General features: G+C 51.5%; 1 protein-coding gene across 1 annotated transcript in view; it reads left to right on the plus strand.

Moving 5' to 3' along the window:
- The first annotated feature begins 857 nt into the window (after positions 1-857).
- ZNF512B (zinc finger protein 512B) overlaps positions 858-12,508 on the plus strand; it is a 52,634-nt gene continuing 40,983 nt past the window's right edge. The window contains 1 exon segment of the mRNA XM_087720874.1: positions 858-970. The gene's annotated coding sequence lies outside the window, so the exon portion shown is untranslated.

The following is a 12,508-nucleotide window of genomic DNA, read 5'->3' on the forward strand; positions in this document are numbered from 1 at the left end:
GAGAAAAGGAGGAAGGAGGGAGGGAGAAAAGAGGAAGGAAGGGAGAGAAGAAAACAGGAAGGAAGGAGGGAGGAAAACAGGAAGGAGGAAGGAAGGGAGGGAAGGGGAAGAAGGGAGGGGACGAAAGGAAGAAGGAAAGAGGGGGGAAAGAGAAGGGAAGGAGGAAGGGAGGGAGGGAGGAAAAGAGGAAGGAGGCAGGGGGAAGGAGGGAGGGAGGAGGAAGGAGGAGGGAGGGAGGAAAGGAGGAAGGGAGGAGGGAGGGAGGAGAAGAGGAAGAAAGAAAGGAGGAAGCAAGGGAGGGAGGAAAGAAGGAAGGGAGGGAAAACTCCCTCTGGGGCCAAGCCAAGCCAGGCTTTGGAAGCCCAACCCAAGTTCTCCCCTTAGAGGTGACTAACCCTGGCTAAAGCAACCATCGGAGCTCGGAGCTCCCCTCCAACTGTCGTGGGAACCCCCACCTCCCACTTCTCCCGCCCTGCCGATCCGAGTTAGGCTGTCCGAAGAAGACCCGAGTGCCCCATTTCTCCCACGCTCCCCCCCCCCCCAGGAGTGTGTGTGTGTGTGTGTCTATGTGGGGCAGACCCTTCCCTTCCTCCTCCTCCCCCCCCCCGCGGGAACTATTCCACCGCCCCCCCGGGATCCCTTCCCGCCCCCCTCCCACCCCCCCACCCCGAACCCCCTCCGACCGATTAAAATAATACCGCGAGAATTGCCGAGTGCCGAGGGTGAAGCTGTCAAGGGGAGAAGGAGGGGAGGAGGAAGAAGAAGGGAAGGAGGAAAAAGAAGAGGAGGAGGAGAGAAGGGAAAGGAGGAGGGGGGGTCTCCGCGCATGATCCGGCCGGGCGGCTGCTGCTGCTGCTGCTGCTGCTGCTGCGGGCTGGCTGGGCTGGCGTGGGGCTCCGCGCGTGGGAGAAGAGGAAGAGGAGGAGGAGGAGGAGGAAGAAGAGGAGAAGAGCTGGCCGCCCGCTCGGAGGTAAGCGAGGCCGGCCAAAGCGCCTTGGCTGGGCCACCCCCGGCCCTTCTTCTCCCCTCCAGCCCAGCCCGGCTCCTTCACCTCCCTGCCTGGCTCCTTCCTTCGTTGCCAATCCCGGGCTGCTGGGCGCCTTCTCCCTCCCTCCCGCGTTCTCTTTCCTTCCCTCCTTTCTTTCCTTCCTTCCTCCCTTCTCTGCCATCCCTCCTTCTGCATTATTAAAAAAAAAAGGCAGAAAGTCGCCATTTTGCTTCATTGCTTTCCCGGGGTTTGCTTCCCAGGGCCTCCTTCTCTCTCCCCCCCCCCAACAACCCACTTCCCCCTCCACCCACTCGTGGTTTTGTTGTTTTTTTGCACCGCCAGAAAGCCCCCCCCTCCGGGTCTTGGGTTTTGGGTGGGTGGGTGGGAAGCGGGAAGAGGTGGGGGGGCAGCTACCGAGGCGTGCTGTGCTGGCGCGGGTGGGAGGGAAGGAAGGAAGGAAGGAGGGGGGGGTCGGGCGTGTTTGTGCAAGACTAGGGGTGCAATTGAGGGGGGCTCGGTGTTTTTTTAATGGGGGGGGCTTCTCCCCCCCCGTTTTTAATGGGGGGGTGGGAGAGAAAACCCTGGGGGTCTTCTTCTCCTCTGTCTCTGCCACCCACCTACCCTCCCTCCCCAGTTTCCCTTTTGCAAAAAAAGGGAGAAAGAAAACAAGAAAGGGAAAGGGGTAAAGAAAGAAAGAAAGAAAGGGAAAGGGAAGGAGAAAGCGAAAGTGAGGGGAGGGGGAGAGAAAGCACTTTTTAGGAAGGGGAAGGGGACAGAGAGGGGCTTCCCCCCCCCCCACTGGGGAGCAGCTGTGGCCACCTGCCCACCCACCACCTCCCTTCCAGCAACAGGTGGTGGGATTGTCACCACCCCCTCCCCACACGTGGGGGTCTTTCGAGGGGCTCAGAGAGGAGCATGGGCTTTTTCTGAGCGGGTCACTTCGAGGTCACGAATGGGGGGGGGCGGAAAGGCTCTAGCCACTAGGCTCTGTCTGGTGCCCCTCAAGGGCAGAGGGGGGGGTCCGAATCAAGCTGGCCAAAGTTTGGGGAGGAATTAAGTAAGCCCCCCCCCTGGAGTAAGGCTGGGATTATGGGGGGGTGCTGAATATTGGGGTACCCCTAGGGGGAGCAGGGACTGGGGGGGACACCCAGGTCGAGATGGCTATGAAGAGCCGCTGGAGGTAGTCCTTGATTCGCGACGACCAATTATTTCCGTTGCTAAGCGAGGGGCGCCTCATTTGACGACCGGGTTTTTTTTTGCCAGCGTTCTTAAGCGAATCGCTGCCATTGGTAAGGGAATCGTGGGGCCGTTAAGCGAATCTGGCTTAACAGGGATATGGCAACGATTTTTCAGTGGGAAAACTAGCTGTCGGATGCTTTTTCCCCGGTGCCGTCGTAACTTTGAACGGTCGCTAAAGAGTGATAAGTTGAGGACTATCTGTAGATGGCATTTGGCACAAATGCTTGCTGATTGTAGGAAAGGCTGCCACATGAAATTGTGACCGGGCCTTGGTTGAAAGCTTCTGGATAGGGATCATAAATCCATACATTTGGAAGGGGCCTTGGAGGTCATCTAGTCCAACCCTTCTCTATTGGATTCTGCCCTCCGCAGATGAGGTGACCTGAGGTCCCTTTGAGGGCTGTGCTGTCTTTTGATTTCCCCTTGCTATACAGTTAATCCTTGACTTACGACCACAATTGAGCCCAGCATTTCGGTTGTTAAGCGAGACATTTGTTCAGGGAGTTTCTCCCCATTTTACGATCTTTCTGTTGTCAAGGGAATCACTGCCATTGTTAAGTGAGTAGCACAATTGGGAAGTGAATCTAGCTTCCCCGTCGTCAGGAGGTCGCAAAAGGGATCACACAACACCGTGTCCGTCATAAATACGAGTCAGTTGACCAGCGTCTGAATTTTGATCACATGACCATAGGGATATGTGAGATAAATGCTCATAATTCACTTTTTTTCAGTGCCGTCGTAACTTTGAATGGTCACTAATGAACTGCCGTAACTCGAGGACTACCTATATAGGCGTTCAACAGACAGGAAGTCATGTTTGGGATCAAGCAAGGAGAAATTGCTGTCCGCGTGCCTCATCCCAACTTCCCAGATATTTATGTTTTGGGAATTGGAAAGGAATTGGGCTAGGACAGGGGTCACACAACCCGGGACTGGATGGGTTTGAAAAGGGCTTATTAGCTAGCTTGTGACTCTGTGCCTGCATTCACACAACACGGGTTAAGCTGGTCAAGTGAGAGTCCAGCAGAGACATTTGGACGGCATGCTAAGCTGGGTGTTAACCTTGGTTAGATTTTTGCCTCGCTTTGGATGACTTTAGTGTGGTGGCTCACCAGCGGAGCTGGCAGCAGATTCGGACAGTGAGGAGGTTGGGGAGGAACCTGGGCCAGTCCTGGAGTCTAGGGAAGGCTCTGTTAAGGGCTCTGTGTCGGAGGCAAAGAGGGAGCCAGAGCCATCTGACAGTTATCAGCTGCCTTAGGAGTCAGACATCAGTGAGGCAGAAGAACAGCTGGAGCCTGTTCCCAGGGTGTGCATGCACAGAGCTGCCAGACGAAGGGAACAGCTAAAGAACAGGGATCGACTTGGGAGGAAGGCTGCAGGTGGACGGTGAATGGCCCCTCCCAGAGGAAGTAAAAGAGAAGCGAAAGGGGAGTGGAGTTTGCAGGAGACAATTAGTTCGCTTCATTGGTTCCTGACTCTCCGAGACTCTTTGCCAAGTTCGCAAAGATCGGCCTGGCAGCTCTCCCAAGCCAGATAAGGTCTGTGACTGTAAATCCTCCCTCGAAAGACTTTGCCGTCACAGTAAATTAATAAAAGGTGTTTTTGTCGGGACAAGGGGAGTGGAGTTTGCAGGAGACAATTAGTTCACTTTATTGGTTCGTGACTCTCCGAGACTCCTTGCCAAGTTCTGCAGATATCGGCCTGGCAGCTCTCCAAGCCTGATAAGGTCTGTGACCGTAAATCCTCCCTTGAAAGACTTCGCTGGATGTGAATGAGCAGAATTCACAGCAAATTAATAAAAGGGTTTTTTGTCGGGACAAGGAGTTTGCTTCAGGCTCTTGGGAAGCCTCGGTCAGAACATCTAGCTTGTTTAAATTAGATTGAAGGTTCGGTGTGTTGTGTGAATCCAAGCACAGCAGGTTTACAGTTAACCATGGAAATGTGATAGGTAAACCCAACCTGGAAAAACACAGTCCTCAACTTACAACAGTTCATGAGTGACTTGTTCAAAGTTACAACAGCATTGAAAAAAGTGACTTCTGACCCTTTTTTCACACTTAACAACTGTCGCATCGTCGCCTCGGGTCACATGATCCACATTCGGACACTTGGCAACTGATTCATTTTTATGACGGTTCCGGTGTCCCAGAGGTCATACGATCTCCTTTTGCGACCTTCCAACGAGCAAGGTCAACGGGGAAGCCAGATTCCCTTAATGACCATGTGACCAAATTAACAACGGCCGTGATCCCCTTAACAACTGCAGCCAGAGGGGGGGGGGGAATAAAAAGGGGCAGGACTCCCTTAGAAACACAAATGTGGGTCTCAGTGGTGGTCGTAAGTCGAGGACTAACCGTATAGCAGGGGAAATCTCAAGACAGCGTAACCCAATGTCGCCGAACCTTTTTGGCACTGGATGCCAAAACAGGAGCGTGTGCGCAAGGGAGCATCAAAAACCGGCAGTTCCCCGGCACGCATGTGTGCACCGGGCACGCAGGTAGAGCAGCTGGCTGGCACACATGTGTGCTGGAAACCATAAATGCACCTTCCTGACACACACATACGCGCCGGGGAGTTGGTCTTCCAGTTTCTGGCACCCTCGCGCGTGCAAAAACCAGCCAGCCAGCGGGCATGGGGCGTGCCGGAAGCCGGAAGAGCAACGGGCTACAGCTGGTGTGCCAGGAGAGATGGCTCTGTGTGCCACTTCCGGCACTCGTGCCATAGGTTCACCATCACAGGCATAGCCCCTGAAGTGACCTCAAGTAACCTAATCGGTTCTACCACAAAACCGCGGACGACAAAATCGCGGTCGACGAAAGTGCGTATGTGACGTCATCACAGCGCGACGAAAAAGATCGAAAAAGATCGAAAAATGTAAAAATAAAGCTAAAACCTTCCCCTAACCCCCCCAAACGTAACCCTAAACCTAACCCTAAACCTAACCCTTAACGTAACGAAAAACCTAACGCTAACCCTTAACCTAACGCTAAACGTAACGCTAACACTCTAACCCTAACTCTAACCCTTAACCTAACCCTTACCTTTATGTGAATCGGCTTGCTGTAATTTAATTTTTATTTCAATTTTTCGATCTTTTTCGTCGCGTTGTGATGACGTCACATACGCAATTTCGTCGACCGCGCTTTTGTGGGAAGTCTTGGGCTCAGTTGTAGGTCGTTAAGTCGAGGACTACCTGTCCTTACATGGTTTGATTTTTTTTTTTTCCTTTTCTGAATCTTCATCCTTCCAGGAATCGGTGTGTAGTGTCCCACTTCCCCAGGCCAAGTGAATTAAAGAGAAAATTACTCCCAGGTTGATTATTCCTGCCCTTGGCTGGGGGTCTGTCCAGGAATCCTTTGCAAGGTTAGGTTACGTTTAGGTTTATTGGTTTTGTATGCCGCCCACTCCCGAAGGACTCCGGGCGGCTCACAATAAACAGGGGAGGGAATAAATAAGACAATACAAACAATTTTAAATTCCACAACATTCACAATTAAGACGGGGCTGGGTGCTTTAACAGCCCCCAGCCTGCCAGAACAGCCAGGACTTAGTAGCTTTACGGAAGGCCGGGAGGGTAGTAAGGGTCCGGGGTTCCACCACAAATGCGTGAACGACCAAAGCGCGCCTGACTAAACCGCGGTGACAAAACCGCGCCGACGAATGAGCACTGAAGCGCGCCGACAACAGCGCGCCGACAGAAGCGCGCTGTAACCCTAACCCTAAACCTAACCCTAAACCTTACCTTAACTTAAATCGCGCTTCTGTCGGCACGCTTTTGTTGACGCGCTGTTGTCGGCGCGCTTCTGACATCGCGGTTTTAGCACCGCGGTTTTGTCGGCGCGCTTTTGTCGTTCGCGTATTTGTCGGGTCACGAGGGTCCGGATCTCCACGGGGAGCTCGTTCCAGAGGGCCGGAGCAGCAACAGAGAAGGCTCTCCCCCGGGGGGTGGCCAGCCGGCATTGGCTGGCAGATGGAACCCGGAGAAGGCCGAGCCTGTGCGATCGAATTGGTCTTTGGGAGGTAATTGGCAGGAGGCGGTCTCTCAGGTACCCAGGTCCGATGCCGTGTAGGGCTTTATAAGTAACAACTAGCACCTTGAAGCGAGTCCGGAGACCGATGGGCAGCCAGTGCAGCTCGCGGAGGATAGGTGTAACGTGGCAAGGCTGATCTCTGGACCGAAGACCCTGCGAGGAGTGAGGAGGCCATTGCTAAAGTTAGGGGGAAAGACCCAACCGGGTACCATTTAGCATCCCTTAAAAACGGTGAGGGTTGGTGCTGTCTGCGTTTGCCATTAACGCCGTCTGGCAGATGGAGAATAGCGGCATCTTTAATCCTTCGCAATAGCAACCTGCAAGGCTGCCTTTGCGTGGCTGGGATTGATCCTCGGTTCCAACTTGATCCTTTTTCAAAGTGTCTGCTGTGAAATGGGTCCCAGAGCCATTTCGCAGACTACAGGTAGTCCTCGGCTTACGACCGGTCGCTTCGTAAACGTTCAAAGTTACGACGAGAGACTCCAGGGTTGGGTACAACCTGGTTCCCAAGTTCGGATAGAAGAGAATAACAGAGTTATTATTATTATTTATTAAATTTATAGGCCGCCCTATAAAGTTGGAAGGGACCTTGGAGGTCTTCTAGTCCAACCTCCTGCTCCGGCAGGAAACCCTACATACCTGTGATGGCAAACCTATGGCACGCATGCCACAGGTGGCGCACAGAGCCCTCCCTGTGGGTACACCAGCTGTCGCCCCAGCTCTACCATAAATGCTCGTGCGCTTCCTAGCAGCCAGCTGCTCTTCGGGCCTCTGCATGTGCATGTGTGGGAAGCGGGGCACATGTGAGGGCCAGATGCCCGGAGAATGGGGCGCATGCATTGGAGGGTGGGCTGCATGTGCGCCCGCATTGCATTTTGGGGTTCATGCTTGCCCATGCAGTCCCTCAGTGCCCCATTTTGGGCTTGGAAGGCCTGCATCAACCTGGAAGCCAAAAATGGGCCAGGGGAGTGCATGTGTGGAGACATGCGCGTATGCACGGGGGATTGGTGCGCATGCCCTGCGTGGCGGTGGCATTGCATTTTGGGGTTTCATGCGCACGCAGTTGCCACCAAAGAGGTTAGCTATCTATATACAATTTCAGGCAAACGGGTATCCAATCTCTTCTTAAAAACTTGTTTGGGGAATTCACAACTTCTGGAGGCAAGGAGTTCCACTGATTAACTGTTCTAACTGTCAGGAAATTCCTGTTTAGTTCTAAGTTGCTTCTCTCCTTGATTAGTTTCCCCCCATTGCTTCTTGTTCTGCCCTCAAGTGCTTTGGAGAATAGCTTGACTCCCTCTTCTTGGGGGCAACCCCTGAGATATTGGAAGACGGCTATGATAGTGCTATCATGTCTCCCCTAGACTAGTCCTTCTTTTCATTACAACAGAACAGAATAGAATAACAAAGTTGGAAGGGACCTTGGAGGTCTTCTAGTCCAACCCCCTGCTTAAGCAGGAACCCCTACACCACTTCAGACAAATGGCTATCCAACATCTTCTTAAAGACTTCCAGTGTTGGGGCATTCACAACTTCTGGAGGCAACTTCTGTTCCACTGATTAATTGTTCTCACTGTCAGGAAATTTCTCCTCAGTTCTAAGTTGCTTCTCTCCTTGATTAGTTTCCACCCATTGCTTCTTGTTCTGCCCTCAGGTGCCTTGGAGAAGAGCTTGACTCCCTCTTCTTTGGGGCAACCCCTGAGAGTGTCGACATCTTTTGAGAGGGATGGCTGCCTCCCCCTTCCCTGATTATGTGACTGCATTTTGGGCGCTTGACCATCGGACTTTGCTGTGTCCCAATACTTCACATAACTGGGTTTTACGTCATTTTGACCCAAAACTGCCCCAGGGGTTTGCCTAAGGATTGCAATATTTGGGCGGGCTCCATTACGGTTGTAAATTGAGTACCTGTAGGGATTAAAGCAGTAGGCTAGATAGCCGGAGATCGTGAGTTCAAATTCTTTTTTCGGCATGCAAGGCGACTGAATTACTTTGAGCCAATCAGCAGGAGATTGTGATTTCTAGTTCTGCCGTAGGCACGAAAGCTAGCTGGATGGCTTTCTGCCACTCACCAGGAGACTGTGAGTTCTAGTCCCACCTTAGGTATGAAAGCCGGCTGGGTGGCTTTGGGCCAATCACCAGGAGACTGTGAGTTCTAGTCCCGCCTTAGGCACAAAAACCAGCTGCGTCACTTTGTGCCACTCACCAGGAGACTGTGAGTTCTAGTCCCACCTTAGGTACGAAAGCTGGCTGGGTGGCTTTGGGCCACTCACCAGGAGACTCTGAGTTCTAGTCCCACCTTAGGTACGAAAGCTGGCTGGGTGGCTTTGGGCCAATCACCAGGAGTCTGTGAGTTCTAGTCCCCCCTTAGGTATGAAAGCCGGCTGAGTAGCTTTGGGCCAATCACCAGGAGTCTGTGAGTTCTAATCCCGCCTTAGGCAATCACTAGGGGACTGTGAGTTCTAGTCCCACCTTAGGTACGAAAGCCAGCTGGGTGGCTTTGTGCCACTCACCAGGAGACTGTGAGTTCTAGTCCCACCTTAGGTATGAAAGCCGGCTGAGTAGCTTTGGGCCAATCACCAGGAGTCTGTGAGTTCTAATCCCGCCTTAGGCAATCACTAGGGGACTGTGAGTTCTAGTCCCACCTTAGGTACGAAAGCCAGCTGGGTGGCTTTGTGCCACTCACCAGGAGACTGTGAGTTCTAGTCCCACCTTAGGTATGAAAGCCAACTGGGTGGCTTTGGGTCAATCACCAGGAGACTGTGAGTTCTAATCCCGCCCTAGGCAATTACCAGGAGACTGTGAGTTCTAGTCCCGCCTTCGGCACAAAAACCAGCTGCGTGGCTTTGGGCCACTCACCAGGAGACTGTGAGTTCTAGTCCCACCTTAGGTACGAAAGCCGGCTGGATGATTTTGGGCCAATCATCAGGAGAATGTGAGTTCTAGTCCCACCCAGCTGGGTGATTTTGGGCCAATCACCAGGAGACTGTGAGTTCTAGTGCAGTTTAGGCAGTTGATTTGGGCCAGTTACTCTCCCTTAACCCAACCCACCTCACAGGAATGTTGTGGTGGTGAAAGCAGAGGCAAATTATATATGCCTCATCCATTTCACTTCCTTGAATGATTTATAAAAATAAGAAAGGTGGGATTTAAAAAGAATCTTTTTAAAAAAAAATCAAATAATTCCCCTGCCAGTCCTACCTTGGCAACTCCTCTCTTCCTTTTTAAAAAAAAGAATCATAATGCTTGCAACAGCAAGATGAGGAAAAGTGTCTGTTTTCACTTAATCCTCCTTCCTTGATCCTTGTTCCGTGGGCGTAGAGAATAAGGCTTTCACGTTTTGAAGTGGGAGAAGTTTGCTGTAGAGAAATGAACAAAACGGAACATCCGTTGTGCAGAAAGAGAAATGTAAATATGTTGGTCAGTGCTGTGATGAGGGGAATAGTACAGTAAAAACAGTAAAAATGTAGGGCCGGGGTCTCTAACCTTGGCAACTTTAAGACTTGTGGACTTCAACTCCCAGAATTCCCCTGCCAGTCCTTCTTTGGCAACTTTAAGACTCGTGAACTTCAACTCCCAGAATTCCCCTGCCAGTCCTTCTTTGGCAACTTTAAGACTTTTGGACTTCAACCGCCAGGGGTTTGCTTTAGGGTTAGGTTTAGGGTTAGGTTTAGGTTTAGGTTTAGGTTTAGGGCTAGGTTTAGGTTTAGGGTACTGAGTGCTTTGGAAGGCGCGGATTTGCCCTCCGCGATTATGTCATCGCGGTAGGGTGGCGTTTTTCCTTAGCGCTTCGAACGGCGCGGATTAGCCCTTTGCGCTTATGTCTCCGCAGATAAGGGCTTCGCGGTATTGTGGTGGAACCACCAGTTCTGACCCAGGCTTCCTTTGAAACCAAGAAGCAAAAGATTGGTCCCAACAAAACCTCTTTTATTTACACGACTCTGAATTCCTTTCATTCACAGTCCGCAAGGCTTTAGCAAACAGTCTTTCAGAGGAATGTTTATCCACACGCACCTTATCTCGTTTGGCGAGCTGCCAAATCACTAGTTTCCAAACGCAGGGCAAGGCAAAACCTGGCACAGAGTCTCTTATAGGCACAAACAGAACTTTCCACTCTCGAAACGACCGAAGGAACAAATTGTTTCCTGCAAAAGCCCCCCTCCCCATTCACTCCTCTCTTGTTTCCTATGGGAAGGGCCAATTCCCTTCAAGGCAGGGGTGGGTTTCTCGCCCCGTTCCAACCGGTTCGGTTGGAACAGGGCCAGCGGCGTGCACGGACACGATGCACGCATGCGTACTAGCGTCTGTGCAATGCTCCAGCTGCTCCTGGAGGATCGCGCAGGCGCTGTATGCGTCCTGCGCATGCGTGGAAGCGCAGAACTCGTCAAAACCGGGTAAGGAGCGCGGATGGGCGGTTGGGCCCTTCGCCGTTCCCGGAAGTTACTTACTTCCGTGTTCGCCGACCAACCGGTTCGCCGGGACCGCCGCGAACCGGTTGAAACCCACCCCTGCTTCAAGGTGTGGCTTTACTCCCAAGTCGACCCCTGCTTTCTTGGTTGTTCTTGTCTTCGGGCAGCTCTGTGCATGCGCACACTGGGAACAGGCTCCAGCTGTTCCTCTGCCTCACTGCTGAGCCCTCGTCTGAGCTTCTCTCAATCCCCAGGAGTGACCCATGTTCCTCCCCAACCTCCTCACTGTCCAACTCTGCTGCCAACTCCGCTGGCAGGCGGGCCACAATGCTGTTTGGAGAAGGCTTTAATTTACGACTTTCCGAAGTAGCGTTGAATTAAGACTGGAGGAAAAATGGCAGTTTAAGGATTAAAAGTAGAAAAATAGAAAGGGGTGTCTGGCTCTATTGGGGTGCTGCAGGTTCTATGTGGGGTGTGATCAGGTACCTTAGTTACGGCTCCAAGACTCAGACTGGGAGGGAGAAAAGGGGAATCATGCAGAGATACAAGAGACAACCCATCCAGCATATTTAAGATCAGTTCAAGAGCTTTCAAGGAGTATTGGTTAATCTTAAACTTGGTTTTAAGTTGGCTTGGATTAGTGGTGAAATGTAAAAAATTTTTGCCACCAGTTCTCTGGGCGTGGCTTGGTGGGTGTGGCTTGGTGGCGTTATGTGGCTGGGTGGGTTAAAAAAAATTAAAGCATTTTTACAACCTATTCGGCTGAATGGGTAGTAAAAAATGCTTTAAGAAGTGGGGGGGGAAGGTTCAGCTGTGGCGTGCGAAAGTGGGAACCCTTTTCCCCACTTTTTAAAGCATTTTTTAACTACTGGTTCGGGTGAATAGGTAGTTAAAAAATGCTTTAAAAATGAAAAACAAAAAGGTTCCCACAATTTGGACTGGAAAAAATGCTTTAAAAAGTGTGGGGGGGGGGGCAAGCTTGCGACAATCGTGCGGCTCACAGCTGAGCTGCGCGATTCTCAGAAGCTTTTTTTTTATTATTTATTTATTTTTATTTTAATTTTATCAATTTCATATATACATTCACAATTATATGATCTCATAGCTGTTATTAATAATATGTATTTATAACAATTTTTCCCTACTGTTGACAATATACTTGAAGATTGCTTTTTTAACATCCCATAGATCCATCTTATCTTACAACGGTCCTACTTCTTCTTCCCTCCCTCCCTCTTTCCTTCCCTCGTTTCTTCTCTCCTACTCCCCTCCCTCCTTCCCCTTCCCTCCTTCTCTCCTTCCCTCCTTCCTTCCCTCCTTCCTTCCCTCCTTTCTTTTCTCCTTCTCTCCTTCCTTTCCTCCTTCCTTCCCCCCTTCTCTCCTACATTTCCTCCTTTCTTCTCTCCTTCTCTCCTTCCTTCCCTCCTTCCTTCCCTCCTTCCTTCCCTCCTTTCTTCTCTCCTTCTCTCCTTCCTTCCCTCCTTCCTTCCCTCCTTGCTTCTCAGAAGCTTTTTTGAACTACTGGTTTGCAGAACCGACGTCAATCGTCCCCTACCAGTTCGCGCAAACCGGTGCAAACCCGTAGCATTTCACCCCTGGCTTGGATTCTTCACGGCTTCACGTGTGCCGCCTGTTGAATGCATCCGTTGTGTGTTACGATTCCGTAGAAGCCTGGCAAAGAATGATAAAGCTGGTAACCCGGTTAAATCTGGGGTGGGCGGTAGCTAGTCTGATTATCTTGTGGAGTGATTTGGATGTGAACCAGGTTCAAGATTCGCAGTGGGCATTTTCCAATAAACACCCCCGCCCCCAACAGCCCCTCATCCAAGGGTTTAATTGGC

Source organism: Thamnophis sirtalis, unplaced genomic scaffold (genome assembly GCF_051295495.1).
Source record: "Thamnophis sirtalis isolate CommonGarterSnake01/CBP01778 unplaced genomic scaffold, rThaSir2_p1.2 scaffold_7, whole genome shotgun sequence".
NCBI lineage: Eukaryota > Metazoa > Chordata > Lepidosauria > Squamata > Natricidae > Thamnophis > Thamnophis sirtalis.